This window comes from Myotis myotis, unplaced genomic scaffold, assembly GCF_014108235.1.
Source record: "Myotis myotis isolate mMyoMyo1 unplaced genomic scaffold, mMyoMyo1.p scaffold_m19_p_8, whole genome shotgun sequence".
Taxonomy (NCBI): domain Eukaryota; kingdom Metazoa; phylum Chordata; class Mammalia; order Chiroptera; family Vespertilionidae; genus Myotis; species Myotis myotis.
In genome coordinates, this window is record NW_023416390.1 from 68,360,637 (window position 1) to 68,382,507 (window position 21,871).

Genomic DNA, 21,871 nt, shown 5'->3' on the forward strand with positions numbered 1-21,871 from the left:
TTCTTTGAATGTTTGGTAAAATTTGCCTGTGAAGTCTTCCAGTCCAGGACTTTTTGATTATTACTTCTATTTCATTAGTTGTAATCGGTCTGTTCAGATTTTCTATTTCTTCTTGATTCAGTTTTGGAAGATTATATGTTTCTAGAAATGTATCCATTTCATCAGATTGTCCATTGTTGGCATGTGGTTGTTCATAATATTTTCTTCCATTCTTTGTATTTCTTTGGTGTCAGTTGTTACTTCTCCTCATTGGTTTCTGATTTTATTTATTTGGGTCCTCTCTCTTTTTTTCTTGATGAGATATACCAATTTTGTATATCTTTTCATAAAACCATCTCTTGATTTCATTGATCTTTTATATTAGTATTGCTTGTTTAGACTCTATTTCATTTATATCTGCTCTGATTATTATTTCCTTTCTTCTACTCAACCTTGGGCCTTGTTTGTGGTTCTTTTTCTAGCTCTTTTCAGTATAAGGTTAGAGTGTTTATTTGAGATTTTTCTTGCTTCTTGAGGTAGGCCTCTACTGCTATGAATTTCATTCTTAAGACTGCTTTTTCTGTGTCTCATAGGTTTTGAGTTGCTTTGTTCTAATTTTCATTTTTCTCAAGGTATCTTTTGATTTCTTCTTTGATCTCATTGTTAACCCATTCATTGTTTAGTAACATGTTATTTCCCCTCCATACATTTGTGGGTTTTTCAGTTTTTTTCTGGTGGTTGACTTCTAATTTTGTACCATTGTGGAAGAAATATGCTTGGTGTGACTTCAGTCTTTTTAAATGTATTGAGACTTGTTTTGTGGCCTAATATCAGGTCTATCCTAAAAAAAGTTTTATATGCACTGGAATAGAATGTATATTCTTGATGCTTCGGGGTGAAATTATCAGAAAACACCAATTCAATGCATCTGATCTACTGTGTCATTTAAGGCTGTTGTTTGCTTGTTGCTTTTCTGTGGATTGATGTCAATGGGGTGTTAAAATCCCTTATTATGACTGTATTACTGTCTATTTCTCCCTTTATGTCCATAAAGATTTGTTTTATATATTTAGGTGCTTCTATGTTGAGTGCATAAATATTCACAAGAGTTATATCAAAAGAATATGTGCACCCCTATATTCATTGCAGTGTTATTTACAATACCTAAGATAAGGAAGCAATTCAAGTGCCCATCAAAAAATGAGCAGATAAAAAAGCTGTGGTACATTTACACAATGGAATATTACTCGGCCATAAAAAGAAATAAAATCTTACCATTTTCGACACCATAGATGGACCTAGAAAGTGTTATGCTAAGTGAAATAAGTCATTCAGAGAAAGACAAATACCATATGATTTCAGTTATATGTGGAATCTAGAGAACAATATAAACTAACAGACAAAACAAAAACAGGCTGACATACACAGAGAGCAGACTGATGGTTGCCAGAGGGGAGGGGTTGGTGCCTGGGTGGAAAAGGTGAAAGGGATTAGAAAGTACAGATTGATAGCTACCAAATAGTCATGGGGATGTAAAGTACAGCATAGGAAATATAGTCAATAATGCTGTAATAACTATTTATGGTGCTAGGTGGGTACTGGAAATAATAGGTTGTCTAACTGCTATGCTATACACCTGTAACTAATACAAAATAATATTGAATGTAAACTGTAATTGAAAAAAAAATTAAAGAAGGCCTGAACTCTACTATTGGGCTAAATATTTGTCTATCTATTTGTCTATTTGTCTATTTGTCTATCCTATTAAACTTAGGATCCATCTCAAAAAAACACTGTACTTAAATACTACTAGTTCTACATTTCTCATCTGACCTCTTTTCTCCAAACCAAATGCCTCAGTCCAGGACCTAATCATCTACCTGGACTATAGCATCACTAATCCTTAGATCAGCGGTTCTCAACCTGTGGGTCATGACCCCTTTGGTGGTCGAAAGGCCCTTTCACAAGGGTTGCCTAAGACCATATCAGATATTTACATTACGATTCATAACAATAGCAACATTACAGTTATAAAGTAGCAACAAAAATAATTTTATGGTTGGGTCACAACATGAGGAACTGTATTTAAAGGGCCAGAAGGTTGAGAACCACTGCCTTAGATACTTCAATTGGTCTCTGGCCTTCACACTGTTAATATATTGAGTTTGCTAAAGGCAAATTCCTAACCACCTGGTAGATTGGGGTAAGGGCCTGAGAAAGACACCCTGAAGAATTGGCTCCTGACATGCTATAAAAACAGCTAGCAAAGAAAAGCAAGAAGGGCATTCCAGAGGACAGCCTAAGCACAACTCTGGAGGTGAGATAAGTATGGTGTGAGCAGGGGAAAAAATCTGAAGTTCCAGCATTTGCATAAGGATACTAGTAGCCTCTGATTTGAAAGCTTGAAAGCCAATACAAGAGATATTTTTAGTCAAGTGAGTTTTATGAAGACTTTTAGTCAGCCTTCCTAAAGCAGCAACTTCCTTTTTTGAAAATGAGACCAGCCCTAACTTCAGAATTTCTCTTCCACTCTCAAAAACTCCTCCAAAGCATGTTCTTTCTCTCCTTTAGAATCCAACATCCCTGGAGACCTTTCCCAAACTTTACTCCATCTATCTCCTCAGATTTAATTGATTCATATAATTATGGCTATTTTGATATTATTCTCAGTTATTACCTCTTCTTCCCCACAACACTTTGGAGGCAGGAGACTTGGATTCAGTTTCTTTCTCTTCTCCTTACAGAACATTTGAGAGCTCTGTGAATGCTGTTAATTTGTCATCTGGCTTAGCATTTCATAAGCAGAAGCAGACACTTACTTTTTCATAATTGTTTCTCAGGTAATATTTTTGCACAGAGGTATCAGCAAAGTAAATCACAACAGGAGGTGGTAAGTGTCCAAGGTCATTAGATATGAAAGAGCAAATATAACCAGCTGCCATTTTAGAACTGGCTGCAATGGATCTGGTGTCTTACACCCTTTGTCTCATTTAATCTTCACATAATGTCATATCACAGCATCAGTATTGTTACCACTATTTTAATGATGAGAAAACTGAAGCTCAGAGAGATTAATTTGCCCAAGTTTTTCAGAACTCAATTAACAATTACTTACAGGCACACCTCAATTTTCCAGGCACTGTGCATACAATAGAGATACGAAGCTTAGTTGAAACAAAACATGGGGCATGCCCTCATGGAGGTTATAGTCTCATATAGAATACAGGCTCTAAACAAATATCCACACAACTAAGTGTCAAATTGTGCATTTGGAAAGTTTTAACCTGGTGAGGACACTTAGGGAAAACAGTATTACAGGAGAGAGCTGACAGTGACTGACCAGAATTTAATCATGGAAAGAAAGGAGGAAAGATTCTTTCCAAGGTAGTAGGGCAGGATCAGGACACAAAACCATTCATCTGACTTAGAAGTTCCCAAGCCAAACATTTTTAAATCCACGAGTTCAAAATAATACAATTAAACACACAAATCTCATTTGCCATCTATAAAGACTGCTAGAAAATAGCTGAAGCTGGTGAATAAAGGGTTAAATCCAGTACTTATCCTGAGTTGTATATACAAACAATAATAAACATATAATTCCTGAGAGTAATCAAATAGGCTAAGTTTCTCTTAATAGAAATAAATATTTCAGCTACTTGGTTAAAAATTCATTATATTAATAGAATTAATATATTGCAGTGGATAATGAATTACGAGATCTAGGCAATGATCTATAATGGCTACTAATATCACAAAAAGGGAGGCAATGAAACATTATTTGCCTCATAATAGAAATTTGCTACACATTTATGAGGTAGCATTGCCAAAAAAAAAAAAAAAAAAAAAAATCTTGAATCTACTCATGCTTTTAAGGTACCAATTTACAGGAAACAGAACAGACTAAAGAACATGTCAAAAGATAACACAGAAATTTTATCATTAAAATCAGGAAATTCGCAGGGAAAAAAAAATGACCCAGTTTCTTCACCAAATCGAAGTTAAAGGGGTAAAAAGGTAGAAGGAAACCTTCAGATTAAAAGAGACAAGAGTATATTCACCATTAGGGTCCAGATTCAAACAAACTGTTAAAAAATGTCTATGAGACAATCAGAGGAACCTAAACCCTGACTTCATACTGAATGTTATTTCTTAATATTATTAAGCAATTTTGGTACAATTTTAAGTGTAACAAAAATTGCAGTTAATAATACTGCAATTGCATTTTAAATAAAAAAGAGTCCTTAACTGTTAGAGGAATACTTGGGAATATTTACAAATGAAATTATGTGAGGGATTTGTCTAAAAATAATCTCAATAAAACAAGATTAAGTGAAGATATAGGTGAAACAAGATTGGTCATGTTCTTGTTAAGATTACTGAATTTTAATAATAACATGGAGATTTAGTATACTCGACTATATTTCTGTATATATTTAAACATAAATTTTAATAACAAAGTTGATATAATGTATTAATATAATACTGTCTTTTAAGTCTTTTTCCCTTGTTCCTCTGTGCCTCCTTCTATAAAGGCTCTTGACCCTTTGTTAAGTCTAATGTTCTCTTTTAAAGATTCAATAGAACAATAACAAACCAAGGATTTCCTCCATCAGAAAAAAAGGAATCATCTGAGCCATGGGGGTAACCTTGCTTTAATTATCACCCTCTTTCTTTCTGAACAAGTTAGTTCTTAACCAAAGTGTAGTTCGGCCAACTCTGAAATATGCTAAGAGAAGACATACTTTTCAGCCTTGACCTTAGGCAGCCTAAAAAGTGCACACCCTTCAAAACTATTCCGATTACACCCTGTCACACCTCTTCCTCATTTTTCAACTTCACTTTTTTACCATCCTGCATTTTGACATCATGGACATTTACAATTATCAGCAAGGACACAGTCCTTCTCCATAGTAACTGTAAGTTTACTTAGTGTTTATATAGAAAAGTCCAGAGTCAGTGCCATGCACACTCAAATGGAGCCTTAGTGTCCAGTCCTCTCAATTCTGAGGGGCAGTAAGTTAGGCCCCAAAAAGTGAGGGGACTTGCCCAAAACTATATACTGAAGGTAAGCACAAGACCTAGGCACTCTGAAATGACAAACACAGCTTTCCTCTATCTCCAAGAACAAAAGATCACTCAGAACTATGATGTTATGATTCATTTTAGCCAATGTGTCCCCAAAACATACAATTCTATGCAGCATGGTTGACTCCCTGGGGGCCACCTCCTCTTTCTAGCCCAATAGTGTTAATGGTGAGCAGTGGCAGGTCCCAGACACAGCAGAAGAGCGTGGAGGCCTGAAGGTGCTGCCAAGCCACAAAATGGGTTGTTCTGTGAGCAATGCAGGGTGGACCATGCTTTTCCACACCTGGAAGATGCCACGTATGCTTTCAGCCTATAGTGTGGACCCTTTTTTTAGTCTTCCCATAGGTTTCTTGACTTTATATATAGTTTCAAAAACTTTCTGGATGGCCTGGCCGGCGTAGCTCAGTGGTTGAGCGTTGACCTCTGAACAAGGAGGTCATGGTCCGATTCCCGGTGAGGGCACATGCCCAGGATGCAGGGCTCCATCCCCAGTGTGGCAATGATTCTCTCTCACCACTGAAGTTTTTATCTCTCGCTCCCTCTCCATTCCTCTCTGAAATCAATTAAAAATATACATTTTTTTTAAAAAGCCGTCTGTATAAAAAAATATACTAGTGCACATTTTAAACCATCTCTTCCTCTCACTTGATAATTTTAATTTTGTTCATTTTTTTAAACAGATACAAAAATGAATAAAATTCACATCCTTTATTAGTGCTTTGGCATTGGTCATTGTTAAGCTGAAGCAATTGGCTAAGTGACCGCTAGAAATAATGTTAAAATTTCTTCTGTGGTAATTTCCTATAAATGCATACAAACAACTCTCCATCACATTCTATAAGTTTTATAGATTTCCAAAAAAGCCAGACCCAAGAATAACAAGCAACCTGCCCAAGGTCTCAGAGGTGATGGGGACATTGCAAAGAGCTAGGCCACCAACCACTGACCCCAAACCCACTCCTTCCACACAGCACAAGAGAGAGGAAAGAACCATGTGGGTGTCTTTCCGAGATCAGTGGAAGAACAACTCCCCAGCTAGGGACCATCAGGACCGTAAGGCCATGTACGTTTTCATTCCCTTTCATGATCTTCCTGTGCAAAGGCCAAAGTAAGTGCTGCGCTTTTACAGGGCTGTAAACTGGCTGTGGGAGAACAGCCTTGGAATGAACCCGATATTGGGTGTGTGTATATGGTTCATGACTCTGCCGTTTAGTGCACATGAGTCACCCACAACCCAGCGAGGCTCCAACATAAACCATGTCCTCAGGCCATGCCCTCAGCCCCTGCCACAAGCTTATTCACACATGATGTGCTAGCCTGGCACCCGAAACTCCCAAATCATCTGTGAGTCAGAGCTCATTACACGGGATACTTCAGGGTTGCTATCCTAATATTTGGCCATTATTTTCTTAATTGAACCAAGGAAAGGAACCTGGGAAATGAGGGGGCCAAGCTGTTATTTATGCAGTAAAGGATATGAGGCAGGACCAAAGGCACCAAGAAGAAAACATTCCAAGTTTAGCTTTCCCTAGAGGAGGTCAACAGCTCTGGAGCCAGACTCCTCAGTGCCAAACCCAACTCTGCTGCAGTATATGTGGGATCTCAGGCATATTACCTCTTCCTCAGCTTCCTCATCAGTAAATGGAAATAACATAGCATCTGCTTTGTAGGGCTTGTTCTTAGTAGGGCAATAATACCTAGAATGTATATATAAATAAGTCCTATTATAATTTTGCCTTCAGAATACTTTGGCTTAAAACCATCTATGTCATAAATATATATGAAGTTAACCCATTAACCCATGGCAACAAAGACTACCATGAAAACCTGAATTTGAATAACTTTGTTAATTACAAGTTTACTCCATATTTGATATCTGGAGTTGGAAAACAAAATAAGTTAGACACTAGTGACCAATATAAACCTCAATGACATCTCCTGTGACTTTAAAAAATGCAATATTTAATCATTTTTTTCATGAAATTCTACCTTAGAACTATGTCCATGTATCTCTTCAACTTTGAGGTCCGTGGGCCTATTTTTCTTCTTGCTAAAGTTCAAAATCTAATTTCTAACACAGGTTACCACTGTAATAAACTCTACAAGCTTTAAAATGACAGGTTGAAAGATACAATTTTTTAGAGTTATGAATTAATAGCCATATATGTCAAAGACTTTGAAAGTGCCAACTTTTTCATATTTATAGATATATTATTGAAATGATAAAAAATGAACTGCAGAAAGAGGAAAGAACTGAGAACCGCATATAATGAATCAAACATACTTAACAAGACATGTACAGACACTTTGGTGTGCATCTCTTTTATTACATTCCATTAATCAAATATTGCTAAAGACATCCATCTGAGCAAAGTGTCACAATGTTATTCTATAAAAACATTCTTTTGAAAAGAGTCCGTCCTGACATCCATATCAACTATATTTGTCTTAAGTGATTGTCAGGCCCACATTTCTCAGAAATTAAGACAATTTCTGTATGTGTCTCCTGAGCTCCCTCTCCCTCCACCCTCTTCCTCCCACCGCACTCCCACCAAGCTGGTTTAAAAAATATATATATTTAGTTGGAGAAAATGCACAAACTCCAATAATGACTCGGGAAAATCTGTGTATAAATTATTTAAATTTCTGAAAGCATGCATGATATCAATTCTAGATTTTAAGTTTTCACAAATTAGAACAGAAAATTCTCGCAATTTAGCAAAATAATTAATCTGTCCTTAAGGGGATTTTTTTTTTCCCTAATGTGACATAGACCTGATGGTTGTACCTAGTTATGATGACCTATGTTTTCATTTTTAGGCTGTTAAACTACCTAAGTATTGCAATTTTTATATGTAATAATTTCTAATGTGCAGTTGGATTTCTATTAGAGTGCTTTTCATGGAACACTAAATCTATCACTTAATATTCTACTCATTGGGAGAAACACACATAAGAGCAAACAGATGAGGAATATGAGGGATATCTCATGATCAATTGCCATCAGACTATGTAAAAATCATAGTATATTCTTAAGTTCCTTTTATTATAGGCAGATATTTCAGAAAATATAACAATGATGTACTTAAAAACACACCCTCTTTTTTCTTTAAATAACCCATGTTATTCAACTAATACATCCAGATAATATTTATAGTTCTCTACACCTATGGCTTGGTTTTGCCATACTTAAGCTGAATCTTCAAACAATTTCGGTGCCTTTTTTTTTTAACCTGAGAAAAGAAACTTCAAAAAACTTTAGAGCTAGAAGATAATCTTAGTTACTATGCAATTGAACAACCAAAATCTAAAAACTGGAAACTAGTAGCTGAATGTGAGACTGATTTTAATATCTTTATTTTTAAAGACAAAGTATATACAAAATTGAAGACAGGTAGAAAGAGGATCAATGTGTCCACGAACTGCTTAGTCAACCATCTATGAAAAGCATTTGGAAAAAGAACAAATGAGGCCAATTGTACCTTTGCCTTCATATAGATTCAATTTTCTCTTTCAGTTTGAGAAGAAAGTTTTTAGTACTTATATAAACCCTTTCCCCCTTAAAAAAATTCCAACTAACATATAAGCAAGTATTATTCAGTTTGACATAAGATAGCTAGAAACTTCTCTTCTAAACTTACAGTAACTACATAGAAAAAAAAAAATCCGGTGTGGACATGATGATTTTTAAGACTGTATTGAAGCCACCTCCAAAACCTGGTTCTTTTACTGTAAGACATCTAGAAGGCCAGTTCTTTTCTTCCGGTCGTTGGCACACTCAGAGTGACCAGCCGACTCATTGCTGTCACCCAGACACAAACCTAATAAAGTCTATTTTTAACTAATCTCCATTAACCGTGATCTGCTAGAGGATTTCTTGCTTGAATGTAAAAGAACAATAACCTGATTTAATTATTTTCTCAAAAATCACTTTCATCATTTTGTCCAGGGGGCCAAGTCCCAAAATCAGAGCAATTTTTCCCTTCCAATTTTATATTGTAAAGCTAGATTTATTTTACTCTTAACTTTAACCTTTTAAAAAAAACAACTTGTCGTATAATTAATTGCACCGGTGTTCTGGATGTCAGAACATGATTTTATTTGATTTTTTTTTTTAGACTAAAAATGAATTTTATCAAGAAAATTGACCAATATTCCTTAAATATCCTGGAAAAGCATGGAGGCTTGGATTTCAAACAAATATAAAGTGTGTTTATGATTTGGATTTTAACCAGGGTAAGAAGTATGTATCTGGCTATTGAGTCCGATGACTACAATCTATTCAGCTGTTCAATGAAAGATGAATGCAAGGAACAATTTAAGTGTTTTACTCTCATCCTGACCACAGTTCTACAAGGTAACTACATGGCTCTTATTTGACCAGTGAGGAAACGGAGGCTTCAAGAACGGAGTGACTTGCCCAAGGTCACAGTGGCAAAGTAGGTAGACCCCAGCTCCAATGAAATCTAGGCCTTTACAACTTCTAAGCCGTGTTCCTGGGAGTCTGCGGACTGCTGGGCTGAGTGCACTCAGTCCGTTCTCTTCCATAATGACTTATTAGAAGCAGCCAGGGCTCAGGGAGGTTCTTCTGTAAAAGAAAGTTTGAAAGAGCCCCACAGGGTTGGCCCAAGGAAGCTGTCAGCATTCAGGGAAAGCTCACAACCAGGCAGACACCCTATGAGGAGATTTCCTAAGAGGTCTTTTGCCAAGTGTTTGGACATCACGATCATAAGAAATTTTTAAAAGCCAGGGAACTACTTGCCTGTGTAAATCCATCTCTGTTTTTCACTTTTTAGTAATCTAACAAGATTACAAAAAAAAAAAGTACCAAGTAGAAAAATATAATTTAAAACAGAGACCATCAACTAGCAGCCTGTGGCCTGAAATCTTGTTTCAACCACACAAAAGTTTATATATTCTTTTTAATTTAGTTTCAATGCTTTAAAAATGGGATCTTTTTTTTCCCAAAAAAAATTCCAGATTTCTGGCTCACCTTAAGAATTTGGGAAATCTGGCCACCCGGTACCCATAGTCTAGCAATTGGCTAGAGCAAAATGTGTGTCATTCGAGTTTAGAAAGGCCACATACTGTCCAGCTTGACATTACTTCCTTCCTCCCCACCCACATTTCAATATGTTCAATTATGTTACTCACTTGGAACCTATGTGCGTTTTCGAGAGTAGAGCGCTGGCCCAAAGCCTTTGTGGGATCCTTAGAGAGCTGGTCCAGACTCAACTCTGCACAGACTCCTTGCCCAGCTTTTCTTGCTTCAGTACCAACAGCTCTCCATAAAGTTGGGGAAAGCTGGTGAAAAAGAAAGAAGTGGGCTTCAACAGGAAGGAGAAGCCTGGCTCTCGGTAACTCATGCTTCTTTTTAAACAAGATGAGCTGCCATTGCTCTCCCAGTCCCAACCTTCCAGGGTAGAGGCTGCAGCTACGAAGGTTGATTTGCGTCCAAAACAGGGAAGACTTTCTCAGCAGGCACCGTCTCTCCCAGTAGGAGCAGCAGGCAGGTAAAGTAACCTGCCAATTCTCAATGCCTCTTTGGAGCTGCTGAAGGAAGACCTGGGGGTACAATAAGCAACAAATGGGGAGAAAGTCAAGTCAGAATGAGATTCCCTGGTTGTGTTCCTCCTCTTTTCTCTGTTTGCATCCTGATAGTCCCCCATGACTTTCTCACTCATCCAGGGTTTTGAAACAGAGCGAACACTCAGGAACAATTGGCAGGTGATTTCAAGTCATTACCTGCCTGCCACGCTAATTACAAGCCATTACCTGCCAGCAGCATGCAGGTTTGTACAGTTTGTGAGACACGGGGAGGGTCTGCTTAACTGGAAGGATCATTTATCTCCGACTAAATAATGCCAGCATTGGCAGCCCTGTGCCTACCGACCAGTGCTACGCTATGTTCAGCTGGCGCTCATTCTGTAAGGAGCATCCTTGAAGATGCGCTCACAGCATGTTGCCTGCAGAAGGCCAGGAGGACATCCATAGTTTTCTGGCATGGATCACTATTTGCCTCAAATTTCACACTGGTGTGTATTAAAGGGGGAAAACACAAATCTCATTTTGCAGTTTTCCCTACTCTAACGACTCTTTGAAAACATACAAAATACAGAGGGAATAAAACTCTACCACTTTAAAAGGGCATTTTATAATAAATATGGTTTTAGATTGCCACCTGTTATTAATGATCAATAAGATAAAGTTCCATTACAATCTTAATTTTCACTTGCAGGATGGATATTGCTAATGCATGTAAATTATGCACGCCTCTATTAAATGAAGGTCCATCAAAAATTGTCATTTCTAATCCATACTGTGTAAAAATTGTGACACAATGGATAATTAAAAATTTTAATGCTTTCCAGTTACTTTTTAAATTATAAAGAGCCCAGTTCTGCTGCTGTTTTAAGTTTCATTTTATTGTATTCTCCAATCTCAGCATAAGGAACACAGGAATTTACTAGCTTTTAATTGCTGTAGTCAAAACCCCATTCTTTTACTCTTCTGTATCTTGGCAATGAACACAAGACACGACAGGTATGTCACACATTATATTTTGACTGAACTTTGAGGATAATTTACAGGATTTTTCCAAAAATGACACTTCCCTTTTATTCAGCAGCTTGAACATAAAGACAGAACACTCTTCTGACTGCAAATACAGCAATTATACCAAGTTATGCTTTGACACTGTTACCACAGGCAAGTGGCCAAAGAGCATCCGCAGTCAAAATATCTAAGCAAGTTAACAAGCTCCCTTTACTCTCCACAGAGCGGGAGAAGAAAGGGAATCCAACCCCTGAGAGATGTTAAAATGAAGGAGACAAAAGGCTGTTGGTGTTTGTTAAAGAAAATGGTGTCAGTGTCTTGGGCTGATCAAGGTGTAGAATCTGAGGCCCTGACAGATGCCCAGGACTGCTTTTGACAGAAAGCCTTTTTCCAGGTCAGATCTGCTTGATGATCTCAACTAATGAATGACCGGCCTGTAGCCCTTGCGTTGGAACTACACCTTGCTTTCATGGGGTGGTCGCACTGGTCTGCCCTTCTCTCACCGCCCCGCTCCCCCATCCTTTGCAAGACTGCATTTTGCCTCCTCTTTTTTTATTTTCAGCTCCATTTTATAAAATATCCCCACGTTTACCACACAAAAGACATTGAAACTAATTAAGTAAACTCCAAAGAACTATTACAAATCATTTTGCTTCAGCCAGAGATATCAGATTTAATTAGGTGATCGGTGTTGACGGGGGGACAAAAACAAAAGCTATCTCCTGTTTGAAAAGGTTCAGGCCCTATAGAGACCCAGTCTTCCCACTATGACACAAATAATAATTGAGCATTTCTTTTTTAAAAAGAAGAAGGAGACAGGCATGAAAAGCGTTTTCTGTGAGAGACAAAAGCTTTCATCGGAGGTTTGTTTTCTCTTTTTGCCAGGTGATTTAAAAAAAAAAAAAAAAGCACACCATTTACAAAGAAATAGCTATAACCAACATTGCTATCGCCATGACACAGAATATAAAGTGCTTCTAACGAGCATAATTTTTACAAGTGATTAATCAAAATCTATTTAGCCAGTCATCTCCAATGATTATCAACAGACTTGCTTCATAGTTCAACGAAAATAGTTTTTTTTCCCCATGATACCTGTCACATAGCAGCTTTTCTTTGGTGTGTAGTTAAAGTTCATATACTAGTTAAATTATCAAAATTTTAGTGAGATAGATTTCTTCTTCATAAGGAAAGTGAAAGAAAAACTGCTGGCCCCACTTCAAGCGCAGCATGGGGGTGTAAAGTGAACCCTGTTTCTGTCATTCACTGGGAGCGTGCTATTTTGATATATTGGCAATAAATAACATAGGATAGGATAATTATTTCTGAATCCATCTTTATCATGAATAAGTTGTCAAACTCTGATGCACAGATATATTGGATCTTAAAAGATTATATTCTTTGCAAAGGAAGGTAGTTTAGTTTTATTACAATATTTATTGAACTAGAAGTTCAAAATGAGATGCTTTTTTAAAACTTTTCTTCTACAGACATATGACAGCCAGACTTCTTTTGACAGTGGAAATCCATGTCATTATTGTCTTAACTCTTACCCCTGTACACATGCGCACACAAACACACACGTAGAGAGATTATGAAGAAAATCAAATACATATTGGTTTCCACATGATCAACAGTGGGCCTCTCTCGTTTCTTTTTTTTTTTTTTTTTTTTTTTTTTTTTATATATTTTATTGATTTTTTACAGAGAGGAAGGGAGAGAGACAGAGAGTTAGAAACATCGATGAGAGAGAATCATCGATCAGCTGCCTCCTGCACATCTCCTACTGGGGATATGCCCGCAACCCAGGTACATGCCCCTGACCGGAATCGAACCTGGGACCTCTCAGTCCGCAGGCCGACGCTCTATCCACTGAGCCAAACCGGTTTCGGCCTCTCTCGTTTCTAACTGATATTTATGGCGTGAAGCAGCTCTGAATAATGGCTCTTTTATATGCTGTTGTTAAACAATTTTCCTGGAATTTTTGTCCAACAAATGCACATAACTTCGTGTGATGGAAGAGCCTTAACGCTAGTCTGAAGCAGTCATACAAGCTACGCAAAAGGCCAATGCAATCAATATTTCCCGAGTTTAAGTACACCTCAAAAAATCCTTTCTTCAGCTCCTAAAATGTTGAAAGGAAAATAATTTTCTCCGTTGGCATTTAAATGGTATCGTTCCGTGTGGAGAGAGTTACTGAGACATTTGTTGGAAGTCAACAAAAATAATTTGGACATATTTTGAACTTATTTTATCTGACTCCTCGACATTTAATTTGGTGTGAAAAACGGCAACGGTAGAAAACAGATGTTAAGGGGCCAAGTATACAGCAGAGGTCAAAACAAACATAAAACACCGCTTCCATTTCTAAAAGAGGGGGGGCAAAAATGATTCCTCCAGCAACAGGTTCGATGGGAAACCTGCTTTTTTATTGTTCTGCTTGGGATATCTGTAGACTGCACAATGCAATGCTGTCTGCCGTGGAGCAGTACCTCTCAGCACTGGTAATTTAAGACTTTCTTCTCTGTAATACACTGAACCATCATAACCTGTCTCTTCCCATTTAGTTTAACCTACAACCACCACATACTGATTTGGCTGTGTGTGGCTTTTTCTATTGCCATTTATTACTCTGCTCGACTCCTGAAATTCTGTTTGCAATTTAAGGCCACAAATTAGAAGCGTAAGTCATCTGTTTCCTATAATCCCCCTGTCAGGACTGGAATCGCATTTGGAGCTCAGCACTGAGTCTGGGCCCGGGCCCTTACAGACTTTCTGATTGGCTGGCCTCGCTAAAAGCTGCAACAGAATAAATAAAATGCTCTGGAAAAATAGAGCTTTTGATCAAAATAATAAAAAAAGAGAAGGAAAAGAGAAAGAAAAGAAACTGGGTTGCAAATATTTTCCTCTCCCTTTCATAATAATCAAATCAGTTGGTACAATGGTAGGTTGGATCTGTTTTCTCCAATAAATAACAGAGCTGAATATTACTCCTTTAAGAGCAAAATGCTAAGTATTGAAGATTCCATTTGGGAGAAGAGTGTAATCCTGCTTCAATCCGCTATGTATTTTTTTGCTGCATATGGAATATCTCTTCTAAGTCTTGCTCTATTTCTGACAAAATACAGTTTTTATATTGCAGATGTAGTAATTAGCCAGGTATTTTTTAATAGTGTCATAGATCTTTTGCTAAGCTAAAAATCTGTGAAGTCCTAACCTATTACCAGGCTTTCCCTTTTACAATATTTTGGCAAATGTTACTTAGTACCCCTGGATTTTATAGAATGCTTCAATTTATCTTTCTAAAAGACATCTGTCCTTTAAATAGCGTAAGAATTTCAAAAATTTGGGAAAATGACTGTTTCTTCTTTCCTTCAGCTCTTGTTAATAGATCTCCTACCAACCCTGCTGGGCTTTAGGGACTTTTAGCATTTCCTAGTTTAAAGTATTTCTATTTTCTTTCCATTTTACTTTAAATGCACAGCATATCAGATTATATAGTAAAAACTGCAAAAAAAAAAAAAAATAGAGACATACAGAATAGCCACATCTAAAACATATTCTGAGTTCTCAGTGCAATTTTGAACTGCCATTGGGCTTTAAGAAATCATCATTCATTAACAGGAATAAAATCCAGCAGAGAGATTCATGTTTATTAATATACTAGCTATACCTGGGCCATAAAGGTTGGAAATAAATGGATCAACATTAGCTGAATGCCCCCAAAGTAGAGTTGTTCTTTCAAAAGGAAATAAAGTTCATGGGGGAAATTATATATTTAATGCAAGCTAAATTTTAGCCAAAAATTAAAATTAAGTTTAAAATATTAGCAATTTTTAGAGACAATTTTAAGAAAGACAGGAATTTTTAAGAAAAACAAGAGTCATAATAAGCCATTTGACAGTTCCATGATTATTTACAATAGCACTTCTGGAAATGTTTTGTGCTCCTGTAACTTCAATTTGATCTCTAAATCTTTTCGCATCCATCTCTGCAGGGTGTTGGTCTACAGTGCGGCCTGTGCTTTCTGGTTATTTCAGAGAAACAAAAGAGGAAAACTCGCCAAGACGCTGAGGTTTCAAAAGAAAGAAACAAACAAACAAATAGCTACTGTACATGCGCCCTCTGATTATTTTCTAGGTTTTTTTTTTCCAACCATACTTTCTGTGTTGCAGATTTATTTAATAAACAAATGCATCTTCTGGGCCCATAATACACAAATGCATGCTACTGTTAATTCATTTACAGAATGCGCCGTGATGGCCCTAAGCAAAAGAGCAATCTTGTTATAATGAATGTGTACTATTCTTAATAAGCACACTGTAGCAACGACCCGCACTGCACACAAAAGCACACCCAAACCATTTGGTTTGTTCCCAGAGCTCGGACACCAGTCCCACTATTAAATAGCTGTGCGCTGGGAGAGCAATCCAGTATTGGCATGCAAATGAGCGCACTGAGAGGCCAGATGCTGCTTTTTAGAAAGGAAAAGTGCCTCAGCTCAAATTTGGGGGGGAGAGAGAACCTGTGAATGTTACCAGTGCAGGGCAGCTTCGAGATTGTGTTCCTTTATATGACTGACAGGGGTGGAACTGCTGGTGGGATGAACCTAGGAAAGATGAATAGAAAACAGAACTTTGCAAACACGTGAACGTTCGTGAGCTCCATATTTCCATAGGTCCGCTGGAGATGGCCCGCCACGTTTCTTTGTTTATTTTGTTACACACACACACACACACACACACACACACACACACACACACACACATATAACTGTATTTTTTTATTGTTGACACTATTACAGATGTTTAATTTGTCTGTATGTGTTTTTTAAGGGGTTATTATTTTTTTCAGGTCCAAAATGATGCCTCTTGTGTTGAAAATTTAAGAAATGTTATTTCTCCTTTTTAAAATGAAGCTATTATATTCATAGGAGTTCAATGACTCTCAAAAGCTCTGTCATTTCAAAAAAATATATATTAGGTTATTGAAAAGAATGCGGATTTTTCTCTTCAAACCAGCTCATCAAGCATGACATTCATCTGTGTTTGTGAGCTTTCGTAATTTGTGGTGGACAATTGGCCCATTAGTCGCTGCCTTTATCTTATCATAACATTTGACTGCCTTGAGGATAGAGTAGGAGGGGAAGCCAGTGCCCAAGAGAATGAACCTGGACTTGCAACAACTTTGGTAGATTGTGTTCCAATCAGAATCAGGACACTGTTTTTCCTCTTGACTCATATTTCATTTTCCTTTCTTCTCAATGTTTAGGGAGTCATTGATTTATTTGATTTCTTGTAGATAGTTGGAGATGATAAGGACTGAAGTCGTGGGTATGTGTTTTGAGAAAAGGACTAATGAAAGGAAGCAGAAACACCCATACGTAGTAAAATTCACAAGGGGAGATAGCCAGATTCCTGTGACACAGCTAATTAAAATATATAAGTTTAATATGTCCCCTTTATAGTAATGGCATTTGGGGACAGAACCTTCCTCTACCCAGCTTATTAATCATGTAACAAGAGAACTTACCATATATCTTATTTCTCTGAACATTTATCTGAATACATACTATTGCCTTGATACTGCTCAAAGCTCTAAGAAGAGTTGTTAATCACAGGGAATAAAAAGGCTCATGGTATTGGCCAAATCTACATATTAAACCTCCTGGTTGTGGGTTATTAATTATAAACCCACAATAAATAAATCTTCTTTGCAGAAATACTGACTTTAGTAAAAATAGAAATGGATATAAATATATGTGGTGGACTTATTTCAAATTATTTTTCTTAGTTGATCATAGCAGTACCTTTAAATTTCTTTGCAGCCTTTTCCCATCAGTCCATTGGTTCATAAACTATATTTATACACTTAATAGAAATTTATTTGAACACTCTGTTAGTTTCCAAAGACTATCTACATAACAAAGGATCATAAACCAAGTGTCTTAAAACAGTAGACAGTTGTCCTGTTACAGTTCTGGAGCCTAGAAATTCAAAATCAATGTGTTTTCGGGGCCATGCTCCCTCTGAAACTTCTCAAGAAGGGTGTGTCCCTGTCTCTTCCAGCTTCTGATAGCCCCCGGCATTCTTTGGCATATGGCAGCCAACTCCAATTTCTGCTTCTGTCTTCACATGGCCTTCCTTCCTCTGTCTGTGTCTGTTTCTTCTACTCTTTTTAACAACATCAGTCATATTACATTGGGGCCCACCTTAATTCAGTAAGACCTCATTTTATCCTGATTACATCTGCAAAGACACTATTTCCAAGTAAAGTAATTTCTACACACACTAGGAGTTAGGAGTTAACATCTTTTGATGGGGAAAGAATTCAAACCATTGTAAGTACTTACTGAATACCAGGCACTTGCATTGGGGAATTTTATCAATGGCGATAAGATCCTATAAAAGTTGTTGTGGAATTCATTATAAGAATGTTATTAAAGACATATTGACTTCATCATATAGAGTTCTACCTAAGAGAACTTGGGAGAGTATGCTCTCAGGACTCGGCGTGAGGAATCATTGAGTTTTTTCCAATTGTCTTTGTTAATGTTAGATGCTTTTAGTCTCATAACTGATCTTATTTTTGTCTTTGAATTGGCTGTTAGTATTTTCAGAATCTAATTTGGACCAATCACAAATAAGTATACAATAACTACATAAATGTATTTTATATAATAAACTTTGCTCATTTCTATCTTATTTTTCTAAATTTTATTTCTTTTTGCCATTTTCATGTTTTTATCTTGACAATGCATTATTGGAAATGGCATTTAATGACTAATTCTGGGGCAAAGCAAGTCACAAATAAATACATTTTTAATTAATTGGGATAAACTCAAATTAGATTTCCCTAGACCAAAAATAATTTTAAAAATAAAATATATCATGAAAAAGAATATTTTACAAATATTAACCTATTTGTTCTCAACAACTAGGAATAATCAAAGGTTAATGGTATGACATAGGACATTTATTTATAACATAGGTTGAGTCCTCATGTAGTACTAAAGTCTGAGAGAAATATTTGAAGCAATAAAGTTTCTGAAAACTTCTGTATGCCCTACAATAAATTAAAATAAAACAACTAATTAACATGGTAATTTGCTTCAGATAACTGAAAGCTATCAAATAGCAGAAGGAACAGACACTATCTTCTCAGAGACAAGATTTGTATCAATCACTATAGTGTATTGCAAGGCAGAGTGTGAAGAACCAATAACCCGAGATGACCAACACTGGGAAAAGGATATCCCAGTCTTAACTTTCCATTATTAGAAACGTTCAAGCAATGACATCCCATGAGTCAGGGATCTGAAATAATTAATCTAAGCATTTATTAAGAAGTTGGCTCAGAGAGCTATATTTCCTTCCATCCAACTCCAAAATCTTAAGATAAATGACTTATTTTAAAAATATAGCCATTGTTTTAATATCATTGGTTACATTTAAACAGTTCCAAATTTATAATTTCACATTTAGAAAAGAGTCGGACATAGTAATTTGTTCTATCCAGGCACCAATTGTACACCAAAACTTTCTTTCTACAATCTTACTGAATAGCACAGCCACAAAACCTAGAATTTGGGTCAACAGGCCATATTTCAACTTAGTAATTTTTTAAAAAAATATCAAGAGAAAATTATTTGTTCAATAACGTGTAGCAAGTCTAGAGCATAACCAGAATTAAAAGTTACCACTCCTGATTCCAAAGAATTAGTAAATAATGACAATCACTACTCAACCAACTCAATTCAAGCCGCACTGGCTTCTCCTTATGTAATCCTTAGACACCTCGTTTCTGAATCCAGTCGCTAAAAAGCATAGGATGGTCCTGTGGCTCTTCGAGTGACAATTGTGAATGTGTTTCAGAGTTTCATCACTTTCAGACCATATCCATGCACGTTGGTCATTGTCAGGACTAAACTTTTTTTCCCATGCACACATCGGTGAGCCAGATTTCCTTACGGCAGGAAGGCAGGACTTACCCGGTCATCTCCCTGTAAACATATCTACTGTGCTGTGCTGCCCTTTGATTCCTGGGTTTTCTTACACAGGGACGTGCACTCGGTTTGGTGGACAACATCATTACTCCTTCCTCCCTTTCCCTGATGGATGACAGACTATTGCAACAAACACTGAGCAGTCCCTCCCTGTGATTTCTGGCTTTCCCAGTGACATGCTCTGTAACTTCACCCAAGCCACTCACCCTTCCTATGAACACGGTCCTTCCGTGGAGAACTGGAGGTCATTGGTTTCACCAGATCCCATTCAGGAATCACTGAAGTCTGCACTTGAAAGTACATATAGACAAGGGAAGTATTATCGTTATTATTGTTGTTATTTATGACTAATACAGCTGCAGAACTTGGAGATTTACGATCTCCCCGTGGATTTTACTGTGGCCTCCAGAACCTGAGATTTAATTTTAAAAGAATTAAATTTCCAGTCTGCTTTTACAGGGGTGACTGTGAGTACGGATGCTGACAGACTGTTGTCTTCAGAGGCAAAAGCCAGACACCCAAAGACAATGCCACAGCTCGAACAGGGGGTGACCCTTTCCCATTCATCTTAATGGAGTGTTAAACTTGAAGCCTAATTAGGTCCACTTAAATGCCAACATTATTATACTTTTCTCTGCTTATCTTCATACCAGAAACAATCAACTAATGCACTCATTTAATCTGAGTGCGTGCAGCGATCACATCCAGACACCCTGTCATTTTGATAGCCTGCTTTGCAGTCATAAAAGTACAACTTTTAAACTTGCACTTTGGTTGTTTTTAATTATCCACATAATTAGATTACTTTCTATTACCTTGAAATTTTAGAGGTGAGGCTGCATACACATACATACACATACGTATGACGTTTGTCAGGCAGTGGGGCCTGATCACGATTCCCACAAGAAACTGGTATCGGACTTGCTCCCAGGATAACAAACTAAGATGTGTTAAATGAAAGATCCCACTCCTGCCCTTCAGAGAAGGTCAGCTTTAGAGTTTATACGTTGCGTCTGTGCCTGAGCTTCCCACATTCCCTTTCTGATTCATTGTTGCTGCCTGGACTCCATTTTAATTTTTAATTCCTACAACAAACCTTGGGAGAAACAGAATTTAAAATATATAAATCCACACTTGCCTACTTTGTACCAAGGGAATCCAGATCTGGGGGCTCAATTAAAAGCCCTTGACAACCTTATAAAATATCTCGTAAAACTGTATTTATTTACTCACAGCTATAAGGAGGTTAGTCTGTTTCTCTTTAATGATCTCTGTGCCAAAATGGCATACAAGAACACTTTTGGAAGTTCATCATCAAGGGTATGGATAAAGACGTTGGTGGATATCTTCAAGATGGGACAGGTTTCCCACCCCTCCGCCTACACACCCTTCCACTGATGGCCATACCTCTTGTCCCCCACAGCTGAATGTCAAAGAACACGATGCATGCAGGAACCTTTTCCAAAAGTGTCTGTGATCGATGCTGATAGTACACACCTTGGTTTTCTGACCCTTCCTAGACAAACAGAAGATTATATTTCTTAGCCCCTTTTGCAATTGGATGGGACTATGAATAATCCTGGCCGATAGAGTGGGACATGGAAGGAGGTCGCTTTGGGGAAAAAAATACTTGACAGCCACTGCCCACTCCCCAATGCTTTCTTTCTCAACTTAGACAAACCCTGAGGCTTCATGTTGAGATAAAGGTGCAATGAGATAGACGTAGCCTGATATGCTTGGTCCTCACATGGAGAGGCCCTGGGCCAGCAGAAGGCTCGCATGTCTGAGAACAATATCCTTTTGGTTAACCATGAAGATTTTGATATTATTTGTTGCTTTATGTTGCCTAGTCTTTCTGAGCTAAAACAATGTCTCAGAATTAATTTCTAAGCCTAACCTCACCAGATGGATATCATATGTAACTTTCATCGCTGCCTTCTTCCAGCATCAAGTACAAGCGAGTGATCGAATGAAGATGCAAAAGTCACTCCAAACAGTCGACCGGGCTCCGATTTCACTCCTCATCGTTGCCTCCCTTGTGTCTTCTACTTTGATCTTGAAAGAAGTAAACTAAGTCACGTCACAAGCTGCTCTTTTCCACCAAGAAAGAGACTGGGAAGACAATGGGTTGTGCACAAGGCTCAGGGCATTTTCCGAGACAGAGAATTAATATCCAAAGGCAGGCAGGCCAGAGTCAGAGGGTTGGGAGGAAAAAAAATCCCGTAGATAAAACCCTACATTTCA

General features: G+C 37.4%; 1 long non-coding RNA gene across 1 annotated transcript; it reads right to left on the reverse strand.

Annotated features, from left to right (window-relative positions):
• Positions 1–7,687: 7,687 nt before the first annotated feature.
• On the reverse strand, positions 7,688–21,657 carry LOC118661776. Its single transcript, XR_004969466.1, has 6 exons — positions 21,530–21,657; positions 21,035–21,143; positions 19,834–19,912; positions 10,481–10,632; positions 10,222–10,371; positions 7,688–9,655 (listed from the first exon to the last, which is right to left on the reverse strand). It is a non-coding gene; the product is annotated as an uncharacterized LOC118661776 (long non-coding RNA).
• Positions 21,658–21,871: the final 214 nt, after the last annotated feature.